At 46.9% G+C, this 16,997-nt stretch overlaps 1 non-coding gene across 1 annotated transcript; it reads right to left on the reverse strand.

Moving 5' to 3' along the window:
• Window positions 1-263: 263 nt before the first annotated feature.
• On the reverse strand, window positions 264-345 carry trnan-guu (transfer RNA asparagine (anticodon GUU)). Its single transcript has one exon. It is a non-coding gene; the product is annotated as a tRNA-Asn (tRNA).
• Window positions 346-16,997: the final 16,652 nt, after the last annotated feature.

The following is a 16,997-nucleotide window of genomic DNA, read 5'->3' on the forward strand; positions in this document are numbered from 1 at the left end:
CGCAGCTCTCGTGATTTGATTTTCCTGGATGTCTTTCATACGAAAAAACGTTCACAGCAACTTGATTAGCAATAGGAAACCGCGTTTCCTTTCATTATCCCAATGCAACCTACATTTCAACACAGCTTAGTCAAGAGGCTCAAACCATTCTTTGAAATTTTGTAATCGCGTAAATACATATAAACTGACCATTAGCGTTCCAGTTTCAACACGACAGCTGTGATCATCTGAAAACAGCACCACGAAAATGCCATTGATGACAGCGACGAGAGTGGGATTCGAACCCACGCGTGCAGATCACAATGGATTAACAGTCCATCGCCTTAACCTCTCGGCCACCTCGTCACAGATGCTGGAACAGCTATGACCTTATGAATAATTGAATTGGGTAAATTATGCAGAGCAGCAGATATTTCTCCCTGGTGTTGGTAAAATGATAAATAACATAGTACGGTTCCAAGACTATGGTCTGACCCCTGGGTTGTGGGGCAAGTGCATTCCCACTGTCACACAATGCACACAGTGATCTGAACAAAAATGAGGAAATGAATATGTAACAAGGTCTGTTGAATTCTGTGAAGATTTGAAGTCAACGGAATGAAGAACCCGAGACAGCAGGAGGTGTTCTTTCAATAAAGAGTTGGATAGAGCTCTTAAGGATAGTGGAATCAAGGGTGATGGGGATAAGGCAGGAAAGGACTACAGATTGAGGATGTTCAGCCATGATCATAATGAATGGTGGTGCTGGCTCGAAGGGCAGGATGGCCTACTCCTGCACCTGCTGTATATTGTCTATTAAATTGCCTGTGAGGAATTGTTTTCCAGACTGGAGGAGAGTGCATAGTGCTCAATGTCATTATTCGGAACACCTAACTTCCGCTCAGATGTTTTTGACACGCACTTGTGTACAGAACAGACAATTTCAAAATCCAAAATAAGGCTAACCTGACAATTGAAGGCAACAATGCAAAAACCTTGATGTGTATCATTTTCCTGCACTGTGCGACACCAAGTCACTGTATGATCACAGCAACACAGTGAGCAAGTGTCAGAAGGAAAATGAGTGCAGTGCCAGAGCGCATGCTGGGAATAGCAGGTGATACACGGGGAAGTGCATTTCCCACAACAGGAACACTTCTCAAACAGCGGACTGCGGTGGAAGAATTCAGAGGGGGTTTACACTTTGAAATTTGATGCCAGAGACCCAATTGGAGACCTGTCATTGAGTCTGTTAAAGATGAAGATTTTAAGATTTCTACAGATGCAAAACAAAATAAAAAGCTAATGGGTTAGTGAAGGCAAAAGATGAAATTGTACATTTCATCAATCTACCCATCTTTACAATGAGTACCTCACCACTTTCCTCACTCAGGGACTGAACCACTGGTGAAGATGATCATATAATCCCCGTTACTAGCCATGGAATCAGAGAAACTCGGTTTCCCAAACGTTAAGGTAAAACCAGGAATGTGGAGGTAAGCATTAATGTGTTGCTCCTGTGCTGAAGGTGACCAGTGCACTGTATCTCTGTTCCAGTATAGTGGGCTGTGCTCTGCAGAAGTTTCAATTCTGAGCCTCACATGGAGCAGCTTTAATTTGTCATCGTGTTGAGGAATACGGACATAAGGTGATATTGAGCAAAGCGCAGTTTATGGGAAAATACCCGTGTTTGTGGATTGAGAAACAACGTTTTCTGGATAATGACTCCTTGATCAACAAACATACTGCAAGTATCTAAAACGTGAAGAGACATATGTGGAGAGAGAGCCGAAGGTGATTTTTCAGCAGATGGATAACATTTCCCATGTGCCCTGCGTTAAATTCCGGGAAAATAGATGTTGAACTGGTTTCATGTTACACAGTTTACACATGTTTCACTGATGAATCAGTGAACATTCCCCACGTATCCTCGCAGGCAAGGATTTCCTTTTCCATTTTAGGAGACCATTACAGCACTGAGTCCCATGTGTGCGTTCATTAAAACCAAAACAGTTACAGCAAGACTTTAAAACTACGATTTTGCTATCTGCTTGCATTGGTTGTCCCAAACATTAAATTCCATATTATGGTATGTTTGTGGACGAAAGTACTTCCTGAATCTTGAGCGATTATATTTCAGTTTTGTCAAAAAATTATCATTCGCTGTTCTCTCTTTCCCTTTCAGTTTCCAGTTTAATATCCCGTATTTTATCGGTTTATCTTAAATTTTCAATAATTTCAATCAATCTCGCTCCTGATTACCAATCCGAGAGAATGCCACAGTCTTGTCAATTTATATGCAGTGCAGCTGTCGGGCGCGGTGACCAAGTGGAAAGGCATTGGTCACGTGAACCAAATAAAAGGAGCTGGCTGGTGGAATGTGGCCGTTCCATCACAGTCATATTTAAAACATTTAACGTAATCTTGAGCCAAAGCATATTGGCAGAAAATAAGAAAACAAAAATGAAAAAATTGCTGATGTTGAAAATCAAACAAAAACAGACGTTGCTGGAATATTTCAGGACGTCTGGCAGCATCTGTGGAGAGACGGACCCAATGGATGTGAAACGTTAACTGTGATTCATCTGCACAGATGCTGCCAGCACAACTGTGATTTTACATCAATTTCTGTTTTTGTTTCAGATTGGCAGATTTTGTCGCAGTCCATGAGAACAGTGCTCATGAGAATCAAAGAGACAGCATGGACCTGGGAGTGTGAAATGAGACAGTAATAATGAATGAGTGGAGAGTGTTGTACTGGAAAAGCACAGCAGGTCAGGCAACATCCGAGGAGCAGGAGAATGGACGATTTAGGCATAAGCCATTCATCAGGAATTAGGCTTGTGAGTCGGCCAGAGGAACAAAGCTGAAGCCAGGTACCAATTCGCAGACACCTCCTCCTACAGACTACGATCACAAACTCTCCTCCCCTCACCAAGCCATCATCTCCCAGACCAACCACAATCTCATCACCTCTGGGCATCTCCCATTCACAACCTTCAACCTCATTGTCCGTGAACCGCGCACTCCCCGATTCTACTTCCTTCCTAAGAATCACAAACCTGACTGCCCCAGTCGATCTATTGTCTCATCCTGAGCCTGTCCCATCCGAATCATCTGTTCCTACATCGACACACTCCTCTCTTCCCAGTTCAGGAAATGCCCACTTACATTCGTGACACCCCGATGCACTTCACCTCCTCGAAGAATTTCGTTTCCCTAGCCGCCATCGCATCATCTTCACCATGGACATCCAGTCCCTGTACAAATCCATCTGCCATGACAGAAGTCTGCAAGCCTTCCATTTCTTAATCTCACACTCTCCCAAACAGTACCTTTCCACCGACATCCTCATCCACTTGGCTGAACTGGTCCTCAAAATCAACAAATTCTCTTTCCAATTCTCCCACTACCTCCATTGACGCTGGTAGCCATGGGCACCCGCATAGGACCGAGCTATGCCTGCCTGTTTGTTAGATACACGGAACTGTCCATCTTTCGCAGTTACACAGGCACCATCCTCCACCTGTTCCTCCGCTACATTGATGAATGTTTGGGTTCACTTGGTGCTCCAACGAGGAGGTTGCATTGCTCACCAACTTTACCAACACCTTCCACTCCGACCTCAAATTTATCCGGATCCTCTTGGCAACTTCCCTCACCTTCCTGGACCTCTCCATCACCGACTCTGGCAACTGACGAATTACAGACATATACTACAAGCCCACCGACTCCCACATGTATCTAGTCTACATCTCCTCCAACCCTATCTCGTGTAAGAACGCCATTGCTTATTCCCAATTCCTCCACCTCCAGCCCATCTGTTCCCAGTATGACCAATTTCACCTCAGAAAGAGCCAGTTGGTCTCCTTCTTCCACGATCACGAATTGCCTTCCCACGTAGTTGACAGCGCCCTCTGGTTCAACACCTCCATTTCACACACCACCACCCTTGAAGCCACGCCTCTCAACGCAACAAGGACAGAACCACCTGGTGCTCACCTTATACCCCATCAACCTCCGCATAAACGCATCATATTTTGCCACTGATGCCACCTCCAAACAGACACCATCACCAGAGATATATTTCGCTGCCCAGCCCTGCCAACATTCCCGAAAGACCGTTCTCTCCATGACCCCCTCTTCAGGTCCTCACATCCCCCCATAAGCCCACAACCCTGTCCTGGCACCTTTCCCTGCCACCAAAGGAAGGGTGAAACTTGCACCCACACCACTCCCCTCACCTCAGCCAAGGCCCAAATGGATCATTCCACATCCATTAGGAATTCACCTTTACAGCGACCAATGCCATCTACTGAATCCGTTGCGCGCAGTGCGGTCTCCTCTACATCAGGGAGACAGGAAACCTTCTTGCAGATCATTTCAGAGAACATCTCTGGGACACCCGCACCCACCAACTTCACCGTCCCGTAGCTGAACACTTCAACTCCCCCACCTAACCCATCAAAGACATTCAGGTCTTGGACCTCGCCACTGCCAAACCGTTACCACCCAACCCCTGGAGGAGGAACACTACACCTACCGGCTTGGGACCCTAACACTACACGGGATAAATGTGAATTTGAACAGTTACGTCATTTCCCCTCCCCCAAAACCAAGCCTTCAACTCGGCATCGTCCTCGCAACCCTTTCCATCACTGCTCTTTCTGACCTATTTTCTTCTCCCTCCTATTCATCCATCTATTACTTTCCAGCTATTTCCCCTCAACCCCACACTATTTCCTTTTATCTCTCAGCCCCGACTCACAAGCCTTATTCCAGATGAAGGGCTTAAGTCAGAAACCTAAATACTCCTGCTCCTCGGATGCTCCCTGATCGGCTGTGCTTTTCCAACATCACACTACCAACTCTGATCTCGAGCATCTGCAGTCCTAACTTTATCCTTCGAATTATCAATGACCTTAGAGTGAATATATCCCTCGATTGCAGTGATCACAGTGTGACTGAGTTTTCCATTTATTTTGGGTGAGGGCAGGCTGGATCTGAGACGAGCGATTCACATCTAAACAATGGGAATGGTATCAGATAGCGAAGTTAGGGCGGGCTGAAGTGAAGTGGAAAATTCTGTCAGAAGATGGGTCAGTACAACTGCATCACATCATCCAGACTGTAAACGATACACAGAAGGAGAAAATCAACTTCAGTGCAGGCACAATGACAGGTAAAGTGGAAAGGAGACAATACAACGCACTGAGGTGCAGTGGAATTATTTATGTGAAAGGATTCGATATATAAGCTGCACCTTTACATATGGACTACCCTCACATTGGAAAAATGAATTTCCTGCAGTGTAATGGCGATATTTGCCTGTGAAATCACAATGTTGAGAGACACTGACATAGTCTCTTCTGTAGCAGCGTGGCCTCATAAAAGCATGATCGTCCCATTAACCAGAATTCAATACTTCAAAGCTCTCCTCTGCGCTGTACAACTTATTTGCTGCGCCTGTAGTCAGATCTCAATCGCTTGACTGTGTATATTCTTCTGCTTCCTGCTTCATGGAAATACTTGAAACGTGAACAAATCCACTTTCCACTTTCACCAATCTTTTGCAACTCCCGAGTTGGCACAGGTACGAGTGACCGATTGGCCTTCTCGAGTGTTCTCACTCTGGTATGATCTGAATGATAAAGTACACTGTGTCTAATCTGCAGAATGTCCCCAACGGGACGGTGCTGTTTATCCCATCCCCGGGGACTGAGCTGTCTCTATTGGCAGAGTATTCAGCCATTTCCCTCCACTTGCAGGCATTATGACGGGATGTAAATGCGGATATGCTCTGAAGCTTCCTCTCACGGGCACAGCCAGGTGCAAGAGCGCCGCTGGAACTTAGAAACTTTGATTGCGAACTTCCTCCAAATATCATTTATTTTAGAGAGAGAGAAAGATGCCGAGCTGGTGGGAAAGAGAGAAATGGGCTGTGGACTCTCTTCCCTCAGTAAAATTCATATCAGTGCATTTTTGTGCTGCCCATTTGATGTTCAGAATCAATCTTCACAGAACAATCCAGCAGAAAGGCTTTTGTTTCAGAGCCGTCGGTTTCTTTGCTGCAATCGGGCATCAGTTAACATCTGAGTCCCAAATGTTCCAGATGAAGCAACTCCGTATGAAACCCTCACTCATTGAGAACCATTCCCACAGCCAGGAGCTGCGGGGCTGCAGACAGTCCAAAGCGGAAGGGAGGATTAAAAACGAGCCATTATTTCTCCCTCAGCCACTGTGTCACAGAGACAGGGAGAGGGACGGCAGAAGGTGTGACGTCATTCACGTGCCGACAGAAGCCGTTCAGCCCATCGAATCCACGGTAAATCTCTATCGCTTGTTTCTATCTGAGGTTATTCATCATCAGTGCTGCTTGTTCTAATAATAGGGAACTGTATCTGTGTCGAAATGCTGTCTCCAACAGACTGAACCACATGTCATTCACGGCTGTCATGGGGACAGTGCTGATCTGGAAGTTTAGAACTAGGGCGAGGTGGGGGAAGGGGAAATGAGGAAACTGTTGAAGTCCACATTGATGCCCTGGGGTTGAATTGTTCTGAGGCGGAAGATGAGGCGTTCTTCCTCCAGGCCTCTGGTGGTGAGGGAGCGGCGGTGAAGGAGGCCCAGGACCTCCATGTACTCGGCAGAGTGGGAGGGGGAGTTGAAATGTTGGGTCACAGAGCGGTGTGGTTGAGTGGTGCGGGTGTCCCGGAGATGTTCCTTAAAGCGCTCTGCTAGGAGGCACCCAGTCTCCCCAATGTAGAGGAGACTGCATCGGGAGCAACGGATACAATAAATGATATTAGTGGATTTGCAAATAAAACTTTGATGGATGTGGAAGGCTCTTTTAGGGCCTTGGAGAGAGGTGAGGGAGGAGGTGTGGGCGCAGGTTTTCCAGTTCCTGCGGTGGCAGGGAAAGTGCCGGGATTGGAGGGTGGGTTGTAGGGGAGCGTGGACATGACCAGGTAGTCACGGAGGGAACAGTCTTTGTGGAAGGCGGAAAGGGGTGGGAAGGGAAATATATCCCTGGTGGTGGGGTCTGTTTGGAGGTGGCAGAAATGACAGCGGATGATTTGGTTTATGAGAAGGTTTGTGGGGTGGAAGGTGAGCACCAGGGGCGTTCTGTCCTTGTTACGGTTGGAGGGGTGGGGTCTGAGGGCGGAGGTGCGGAATGTAGATGAGATGCATTGGAGGGCATCTTTAACCACGTGGGAAGGGAAATTGTGGTCTCTAAAGAAGGAGGCCATCTAGTGTGTTTTGTGGTGGAACTGGTCCTCCTGGGAATAGGTCCGGTGGAGGCGGAGGAATTGGGAATATGGGATGGCATTTTTGCAAAAGAGGTAGGGTGGGAAGAGGTGTAATGCAAGAGGTAGGGTGCGAAGAGGTGTGCATCGGGTCAAATCCCCGTCACATACGTGACTGTTGTTCTCATGTTTATTTTTTCTCTACGTGTGCTGAAGTAACACAGTGAGGGAGCAATTACTGTTGTCAGACATACATGTAGGGTCGTATTAAATACTGAAGTTGTGAGATTCGAGCAGTGTTTATTAACATAGACCATTCAGTGTTCGAAACTCTGGCTCAGGAATTTGACAGAGAGCGAATTTGAGCAAAGCTTGAGCCGGGTCGTTTACCCCATGACGTAACACGAGTTTCTGCGGTTGCTTTGTTGTTCACCTCATTTGTGTGTTTTGCATCATTGAGGATTTTGAAGTTGTCCCCTCTGTAGAAAAGGCCTGTGCTTTTGCAACATTGTACAAAAGATGCAGTACAATAACAGCCGATGCTAATTCTGTCTTCATATCCAGATATTGATCCCTGGAAACAGCATTGTGCACTCTCCTCGAGTCTGGAAAATAACCTCCTCACATATAATGTTATATTCTCGCTCTCATGGCACTTTTCATTCCATCGGCTCATGTTTTTCACGGAATCCGATTCAATGGATCTTGTCACTGTGTGTGTACATGTGTCAATGTCTGTCTGCCTCTGTGTGTGCATGCCTGTATGTCTGTGTTGGTGTGTGTAGGTGTGTGCATGTCTCTGTGCATCTCTGTGTGTCTGTGTGATAATATGTGCTTGTTTTGTGTGTGTGCGAGTGATTGTGTGTCTCTGTGTATCAGTGATTCTGCGTGTGTGTGAGGAGTGTGGGTGTCTGTGTGTAGGGGGCTTGTAAGGGTGTTTTCTATGTGTCAATGTGTGTATGCTTCTGTCTGTGTGCCAGTGTATGTGCATATCAGTATGTATCTGTGTGCCTGTGTGTGTGTCTGTGTTTCTGTCTCTGTGTTCCTTTGTGCATGTATGTACGTACATGTGCTTTTTGCGTGTCTGCATATGTGTTAGTTGTGTGTCTGGCTGAGTGTGTCTGTCCGTGTATGAGAGTAAATGTGCATTTGTGGGGAGGGTGGGTGTCTATGTGTGTTCGTGTGCATGTTTGTTTGAGTGTGTATGCCTGTCTGTGTGTGAGCATGTGTGTGTGTGTGGGCACTGTGGGTGTCTCTGTGTGGGGAGTGTGGATGTTTTCGAGCGTGGGAAGCATGGTTGTCTTTGTGTTTTGTGTGTGTGTGTGTGTCTGTGTGTGTGTTTCTGTGTCTGTGTGCGCGTGTGTGTCTGTGTGTGTGTTTCTGTGTCTGTGGGTGCGTGTGTGTCTATGTCAAAGAGTGTGGTGCTGGAAAAGCACAGAATTTCAGGCAGCATCCAAGGAGCATGAAAGTTGGAATTTCGAGCATAATCTCATCATTAGTAACGAGGCTTGTGGACCATGTGGGCCGAACGTTAAATGGAAGGAGATGGTGCTTGGGTAAGGCAACTGGGAAGGCGACAAATAAATGATGGTGGAGTGAAGGTGATAGATTGGAGCAAAGAGTGAAGTGGATAGTGGGAATGAAGACGGACAGGTAGCACAGTTCAAGAGGGAGGTGCCGATTTGGAAGGATGGATCTGGGATAAGTTCTGGTGGGGGGTTGGAATGAAGAAACGAATGAAATCTGTGTCTGTGTGTGTTCTGCGGGTGTGTGTGTGTGTCTGTGTGAGTGCATGCGTATGTGTGCATGTATGTATATATATCTGCATGGTTGTAATCATATTGTGTGCGTGTGTGTGTGTGTCATGGGCGTGTGTATGTCTCTTTGTGTGTGTGGCTCTCTGCATCTCGGTGTGTGTCGCGTGTGTGTGTGTGCGTTTGTAAGTGCGTGTGTAGGGTGGCTATAGGTATGTGAATCTGTATGTGAGTGTCTGTGTGCAGCTGTATATGTCTGTGTGCAAGTGTCTCTGTGTGTGCACGCGTTTGTAGTGTGTGTGTAAGTGTGTGTGGCGGTGGCTATGAGTATTGTGTATCTGTGCATGAGTGTCTGTGTGCAGCTCTATGTGTGTACATGCCTGTGTGTTTGTGCGTGTTTGTAGTGTGTGTGTGTGTGTGTGTGTGTGTGTGTGCGTATATGTGTGTTGTTGGTGCTCTCAGTTTGGATGGTGCTGTGAGCTGATACATTCCCTCTGTCCTTCCGAAACTGAATCCCTATGATTTTCGCCCTCCATTACTACCTGTACAGAGGGGTGGGGAGACCAGCAGAGACTGAGAGCGACAGAAAGCTCAGCAAGTCTGTCACCATCTGTGGGCAGAAATGTAAGTTAATGTTTTGGGTTGAGTACCCCTTCCTCAGAAACTCATGTCAGGGGGATAGTACATCACATTAACACCACAGTGACTGCCAGACTCGCCCTACACTGATACACACAGATAAACACACACGAACACAGAGACATAGAGACACTCACTCATACACTGACACGAATACAGACATGGAGTGTCTGTCAGTATTTCTCTTGCTCCGGTAACTTTGTCAATATATCACTTGGACTCTGGAATGTGTCAGTTTTTTTCAGTCTGTTCATGGTGAGTATTTTCGTAATGTGCTTGTTCACACTAGTGAGAGAGTCAGTAAGTATGAGTGGAGAGTGATTGTAGGACAATTTCATTGCTTGCCGAAACCAAACCTGGAAGAATTGTAAAGTGTGTGGAGGACAGTGTGGAACTCCAAAAGGGCAGTGACAAATTGGTGTAGTGTTCTGTTTTATGGCAGATGAGCATCAATGCAGAGCAGTGTGAGATGATGCACTTTGGTAGGAATAACATTGACAGACAATATAAAATATCTGTACAGTTATAAAAGGGCTGCAGGAGCACAGAATGCTGGATATATATGAGGACAGATTATTGGACATGGCAGGACAAGTGAGGAGAGCAGTAAATGTCACAGATTATTTTCAGTATTTGAGCTTTTTACAGGAGTTGGTATAGGAGGGAGCCTCCGTGCTCCCTTCCTGGGAGGTTATGGTGACGATGTGTTGTGAGCCCACACTCTGGCCACCGAGATGGTGGAGTTTCCATTTATACCAGCTCTACACAAAAGAGAGATGGCATCAGGGCCACGGCTTCTAAGTTGTGCCGGGGGAAACGGAACTGCCGGTGGGTTTAAAGTGAGAATTGCCCTTCACTGAACATTGCTCCTTACTCGTTTGGTGAGATGTGGATGTTTCAGAATCTCCACACGAGGCATCCCGGTCCTCTCCAACTCGTAGCACGGTCCTCCCCATGTGGTGGTGGCATGAGGGAGCGGATATCGGGCACTCCACCACCCGGCTTGACAATTTCTGTCCTATTCCAGGCTGTTTCTCCTGGAATGGTGTAAAGGAAGGGAGGGAGGGAAGGTTGTAGTCGGTGGCCCTTCTCTTAGTTCTGGTGTAGTTGTGGCAGGGGAAATGGTGAGGTGTCAGGAGGGAGTTAGTCCATAGTGTTACGGCCATGTTGCGTTATTAGTGTGGGTGGTATAGTGGAGGGAAATTAGGAGAGAGAGAGAGAGAGGGAGAGAAGGTGCAAGAGTGAGAGTGGTGGAGCATGAGTCTAGTTCGGTGGTCGGTGCTATAACAAATATACAGTGAGTGCGAGGGAGCAGAGAGAATAGAGTGACCCTTACCCTGACAGAGTGGGGAAGGCTATTGATGCTTGTCCTGTATTGCTGGACATTTCCTCAGAACGCAGATACAGCACTAAGCTGGGTGGTGAGCTCGGACAATGCTCAGGGGGTCTGGTGGTGTGGGTCCCTCTGGGAAGAGAATGGTCTAACTCTGTACTAGCCCATCCACCAGGTCTTCCAAACCCCTGTCCAAAAAACCGTGTTGTAATTGTCCCTTATCTGCCATGCTCAAGGTAAACAGTGCAGGGCAACTTCTAACTAAGAAAGCTCAACCGTCTGCCCATTGGCCTTTTGAAGATGGCACCAGTGCCAGAGATCACGGAATATCCATGGGCATCCGAGCGATGCTGAGTACCTCCAGCCATGATGGGTGTGCGAATCGGGCTGGTATTGAATAAGAGGGACACCATGGGATGGAGTGGGTAGTTAATGAGGTGAGTTTGATAAGGTAACACCAGAAACTTGCTCAGACTCGTACAGACAATCCATCTGTCACATTCAATGAAAACGTCACTGAGACAAATTATTCTTAGATTCAGACCAGTGAGTCATAGATTCTGTTGAAACCACTAACAGTCACAAAGCTGCAGTTGCTTGTACAATGCTCTCCATCACAGAGAAGAACATAAACTTGACCTACCCTTGGGAAACGAGGTAGGGCAGGAGATTGAGTTATCAGTGGGGAAGCACTTTGGAACAAGTACTCATAATTCTATTAGTTTTAAAACAGAGATGGAAAAGGATGAAGTGGATCTTAAAGATAATTTTTTAAATTGGAGGAAGGCTAATTTGATTATATTAGGCAAGAACTTGGATAGGGTAAATGGACAAAGTCTTTTGCCTGGGGTCCGAGAGTCCAGAACGAGAGGGTATAGGTTTGGGGTGAGAGGGGAAGGATATAAAAGTGACTGAAGGGACAATATTTCACACAGAGTGTGGTACGTGTGTGGACTGAGCTGCCAGAGGAAGTGGTGGAAGTTGGTACGATTGCAACATTTAAGAGGCATTTGGATGAGTGCATGAATAGGAAGGGTTGGGAGGGAAATGGGCATGAAGCTGCCAAGTGGGATTGGATTGGGTTGGGATATCTAGTCGGCATGGATGAGGTGGACCGAAGGGTCTGTTTCAATGCTGCACATCTCTATGACACTATGACTCTAACTTCCAAACTGGATTGGAATCGATATTCACAGATAAGGGACCAGCTCGGAAGTGGGAAGCCTTCAAAAATGAGATATCAAGAGCCCAGAGACAGTATGCCCCTTTTAGGGTGAGGGGTAAGGCTGGAAGATGTAAGGAATGCTGGCGGATTGGAGAAATTGATGGCCTAGTCACGGGTAAGAGGGATGCCAATGTCATATAAGGATATCAGGAGTCGATGTTTTTACAGTATTCATTCACGGGATGAGAGTATAACTGGCTTAGCCTGCATTTATTACCCATCACGAATTGCCAAGAGGCAGTTAACAGTTAACCATATTGTTGTGGGTCTGTAGTCACATGTAACCTAGACCAGGTAAGGATAGCTGTTTGCTTCCTTCAAGGGCATCAGCGAACTAGTTGGGTATTTCAAACAATCAAAACTAGATATATCATCGTCATCAGCCTCTGAATTCCAGATTTAAAGTGACTGTCGAGAAGAGTCTATCGCCAGTAAAAATATAATTAAAAGGGAAATCCGGAGGCCATAAAGGGGGCTTGAGATAGCTTTGACAAATCGTGTTAAGGAGAATTCAAAGGTACTGTACAAACACATTAAGGACGAAAGAGTAACACGGGAGAGTTTTGGGTCACTTAAAGATCAGCAAGGCTTCCGATGTGCAGAACAACAGGAGATGGAGGCGATACTAAACAAGCACCTTGCATCAGTATTTACTGTGCAGAAGGATATGGAAACTAAGGAACTTCCGAAATTGACAGTGACATCTTGAAAAGTATCTGTATTACAGAGGAAGAGATGCTGGAGTTCGTAAAGCCTGTAAAGATGGAAAAGTCCCCAGGACCTGATAAGCTGTCACCTCGAACTCTGTGGGAAGCTAGGGAAGGGATTGCTGGGTCACATGCTGAAATACTTGTATCATTGATTGTCACAGGTGAGGTGCCAGAAGATAGGAGGTTTGATAACGTGATGTCATTACTTTAAAAACATTAAGAAGGATGGTAAGGGAAAGCCGCTGAGCCTGAAGTCAGTGATGGGCAAGTTGTTGGTATGGATGATGAGGCACAAGGTCTGCATGTATTTTGAATGGCAAGGACTGATACGGAATCGTCAACGTAGCTTTAAGCAAAGCAAATGGTGTCTCATGAAATTGACTGAGATTTTGTGAAGAAACTGACTAAGAGGATTCATTGAGGCAGAGGTGCACATTGCGATATAGACTTCATTAAGGCATTTGACAACGTTCTCCATGGTAGACTGGTTAAGTAGGTTAGTTCACATGGAATGCACATGGAAAACTAGCCATGTGGATACAAAATTGGCTCGAAGGTAGGAGATAGAGGGTGGTGATGGAGGATTGCTTTTCGAACTGGTGGGTTGTAACCAGTGGTGTGCGACAAGTATCAGTGCTGGGTCCACTGTTTTTCATTATTTATATAGATCATTTGGATGTGAACACAGCAGCGATAGTTGGTTAGTTTGCAAATGACACCAAAACTGATGTTGTTGTGGACACACAGAAGGTTTACATCAGAGTACAACGAGATCTTGATCAGGTGGGCTGATCGGCTGAGGAGCAGCGAATGGTGTTTAGTGCAGATAAATGTGAGGCACTGCATTTTGGAAATGCAAATCAGGGCAGGATGTAGACACTTAATGGTAAGGTCCTGTGGAGTGTTGCTGAACAAAAAGGTTTTGGAGTGTAGGTTCAAAATTCCTTGAAAGTTGTGTTACAGTTCGATAGAATTCGGTAGAAGCCATTTGGCATGCTTGCCTTTATTGGTCATTGCTTTGACTCTATGAATTGGGAGGCCATGCTGCTGCTGTACAGCACATCAATTCGGTTATTTTGAAGTATTGTATTCAATTCTGGTCTCCCTCCTATCAGAAAGATATTGTGAAACTTGAAGGGAGACAGAAAAGATTTACAAGGATGTTGCCAGGATTTGAGCTAGAGGGAGAGAGTGAGTAGGTTGGGGTGATTTTTCTTGGAGTATGAGAGGCATATGTAGGGTTAATAGGCATATCTCTTTCGCAAAACTCGAGGGCATGGATTTCAGGTGAGACGCAAGGACCAACTTTTTCTAATACAGAATGGTGCATGTGTGGAATGAGCTACCAGTGGAGGTGGTGGTGCCTGTTATGATTACATTTAAAAGGCATTTGGATGGGTACATGAAGAGGAAGGGTTTACATCGAAATGTGCCAAGTGCTGGCAAATGGGACTAGTTTAATTTGGGATATCCCATCGGCATGGACAAGTTAGACTTAAGGGTCTGTTTTCTGTGCTGTACATCTCTGAGACTCTATGATTCTGTCTGAACTCACACCAGTCTACTATTAATTCACCATTGCCGGAAATACCAGCCTATGTCACTTGATGCTGTCGAAATGTCTTCACTTCAGCATTTTTAAACATGCAAACACATCCTTCCACAACACTGACTCCGAGTCTCTCTCCATCCGTCTATTTCCCAAATCCCTCCCATTTGTTGCTATTTAAACTGTTGGTATTTAAACTGAGCATCAGCTTCCAACATTAAACAGCTTAGAAACAATGTTCAAAAAGCATAGCGTGTGTTTTATTTGACTTCCCGGTGTCCTGCTCTGTGCTCCATGTTGGATAGTGGACTTCCAGCAGTTTTGATGCACACCTTTCTAACTTGCTCTGCGCCTATCAATTGAACGCCTGTGGTAATCACTCTCTACTGATCATGTGCTCAGTAACACAAGGAATCGCTTGCACTGTTACTGATCCAGAAGAGCCTTCTCACTAGCACTTGAGTGACATTTAACTTAATTCTTGTTTTGGAATGTTAGTGGAAAAGCTGGGGACGGTTTCCTGGAGGCTGTGCTTTAAGCTGTTGTGGAAATTCAGGAAGACCAGATGCTTTGGTGACCCACTCTGGATGAGTCACGGTGACTGTAGTGACAGCATCTGCAACATGACCATCAAAAGGAGCAGAGACTGCAGAGAGGGGAATATCTTAAAAATGGAATGAGGGAATCACAATTAGATCAGAGAATAACTGCCTCCTATCCCTGTGTCCCAGTCTCGAGCAGTTGAGTGATGGTCTCCTGTTCCTGTGTCCCAGGCTCGAGCAAACAGGTGACGGCCTCCTGTTCCTGTGTTCCAGTCTCGAGCAGTCGAGTGACTCGCTTCTGTTCCTGTGTCGAAGTCGAGAGCAGTCTCATGACTGGCTCCTGTTCCTGTGTTCCAGTTTCCACCTGCTGCCCCTGATTAACAGGCTCCAATAGCTGTGTGCTATCCTCCTGCTGTCCTTCAGTAACAGGCTCCAATACCTGTGTGCTAACCTCCTGCTACCCCTGAGTAACAGGCTCCTATAGCTGCATGCCCTCTTCCTGCTTCTCCTGAGTAACAGGCTCCAATAGCTGTGTGCTGTCCTCCTGCTGCCCTTCAGTAACAGGTTCCAATAGCTGTGTGCTCTCCTCCTGTTGCCCCTGAGTAACAGGCACCAATAGCTGTGTGCTGTCCTCCTGCTGCCCTTCAGTAACAGGTTCCAATAGCTGTGTGCTGTCCTCCTGCTGCCCTTCAGTAACAGGCTCCAATAGCTGTGTGCTGTCCTCCTGCTGCCCTTCAGTAACAGGCTCCAATAGCTGTGTGCTGTCCTCCTGCTGCCCTTCAGTAACAGGTTCCAACAGCTGTGTGCTCTCCTCCTGTTGCCCCTGAGTAACAGGCACCAATAGCTGTGCGCTGTCCTCCTGCTGCCCTTCAGTAACAGGTTCCAATAGCTGTGTGCTGTCCTCCTGCTGCCCTTCAGTAACAGGCTCCAATAGCTGTGTGCTGTCCTCCTGCTGCCCTTCAGTAACAGGTTCCAATAGCTGTGTGCTCTCCTCCTGTTGCCCCTGAGTAACAGGCTCCAATAGCTGTGTGCTGTCGTCCTGCTGCCCTTCAGTAACAGCCTCCAATAGCTGCATGCTCACACCCTCCTGCCCCGGAGTAACAGGCTGAAATAGTTGTGTGGTGTCCCCCTACTGCCCCTGATTAACAGGCTCCAATAGCTGTGTGCTATCCTCCTGCTGCCCTTCCGATACAGGCTCCAATACCTGTATGCTAACCTCCTCCTACCCCTGAGTAACCGGCTCCAATACCTGTTTGAACACCCCCCTGCTGCCCCTGAGTAACAGGCTTCAATAGCTGTGTGCTCTCCTCCCGCTGCCTTGGGTAACAGGCTCCAATAGCTATGTGCCCTGCTCCTGACTAACAGGCTCCAATAGTTGTGTGCCCTCCTCCTGCTGCTCCTGACTAACAGGCTCCAATAGCTGTGTGCTCACCCCCTGCTGTTCCTGAGTTGCAGGCTCCAATAGCTGTGTGCTCTCCTCCTGCTGCCCTTTAGTAACAGGCTCCAATGCCTGTGTGCTCATATTCTGCTGCTCCTGAGTAACAGGCTCCAATAGCTGTGTGCTCACCTCCTCCTGTTCCTGAGTTACAGGCTCCAATAACTGTGTGCTCTCCTCCTGCTGCCCTTTAGTAACAGGCTCCAATGCCTGTGTGCTCATATTCTGCTGCTCCTGAGTAACGGGCTCCAATAGCTGTGTGCTCATACCCTGCTACTCCTGAGTAACAGGCTCCAATAGCTGTGTGCTCACCCCCTGCTGCCCCTGAGTAACAGGCTCCAATAGCTGTGTGCTCACCCCCTGCTGCTCCTGAGTAACAGGCTCCAATAGCTGTGTGCCCTCCTCCTGCTGCCCTTCAGTAACAGGCTCCAATAGCTGTGTGCTCTCCTCCTGCTGCCCTTCAGTAACGGGCTCCAATAGCTGTGTGCTCACCCCCTGTTGCCCTTCAGTAACAGGCTCCAATAGCTGTGTGCTCACCCCCTGTTGCCCTTCAGTAACAGGCTCCAATACCTGTGTGCCCTCCT

The sequence above is a fragment of the Chiloscyllium punctatum genome, chromosome 13, assembly GCF_047496795.1.
Source record: "Chiloscyllium punctatum isolate Juve2018m chromosome 13, sChiPun1.3, whole genome shotgun sequence".
NCBI lineage: Eukaryota > Metazoa > Chordata > Chondrichthyes > Orectolobiformes > Hemiscylliidae > Chiloscyllium > Chiloscyllium punctatum.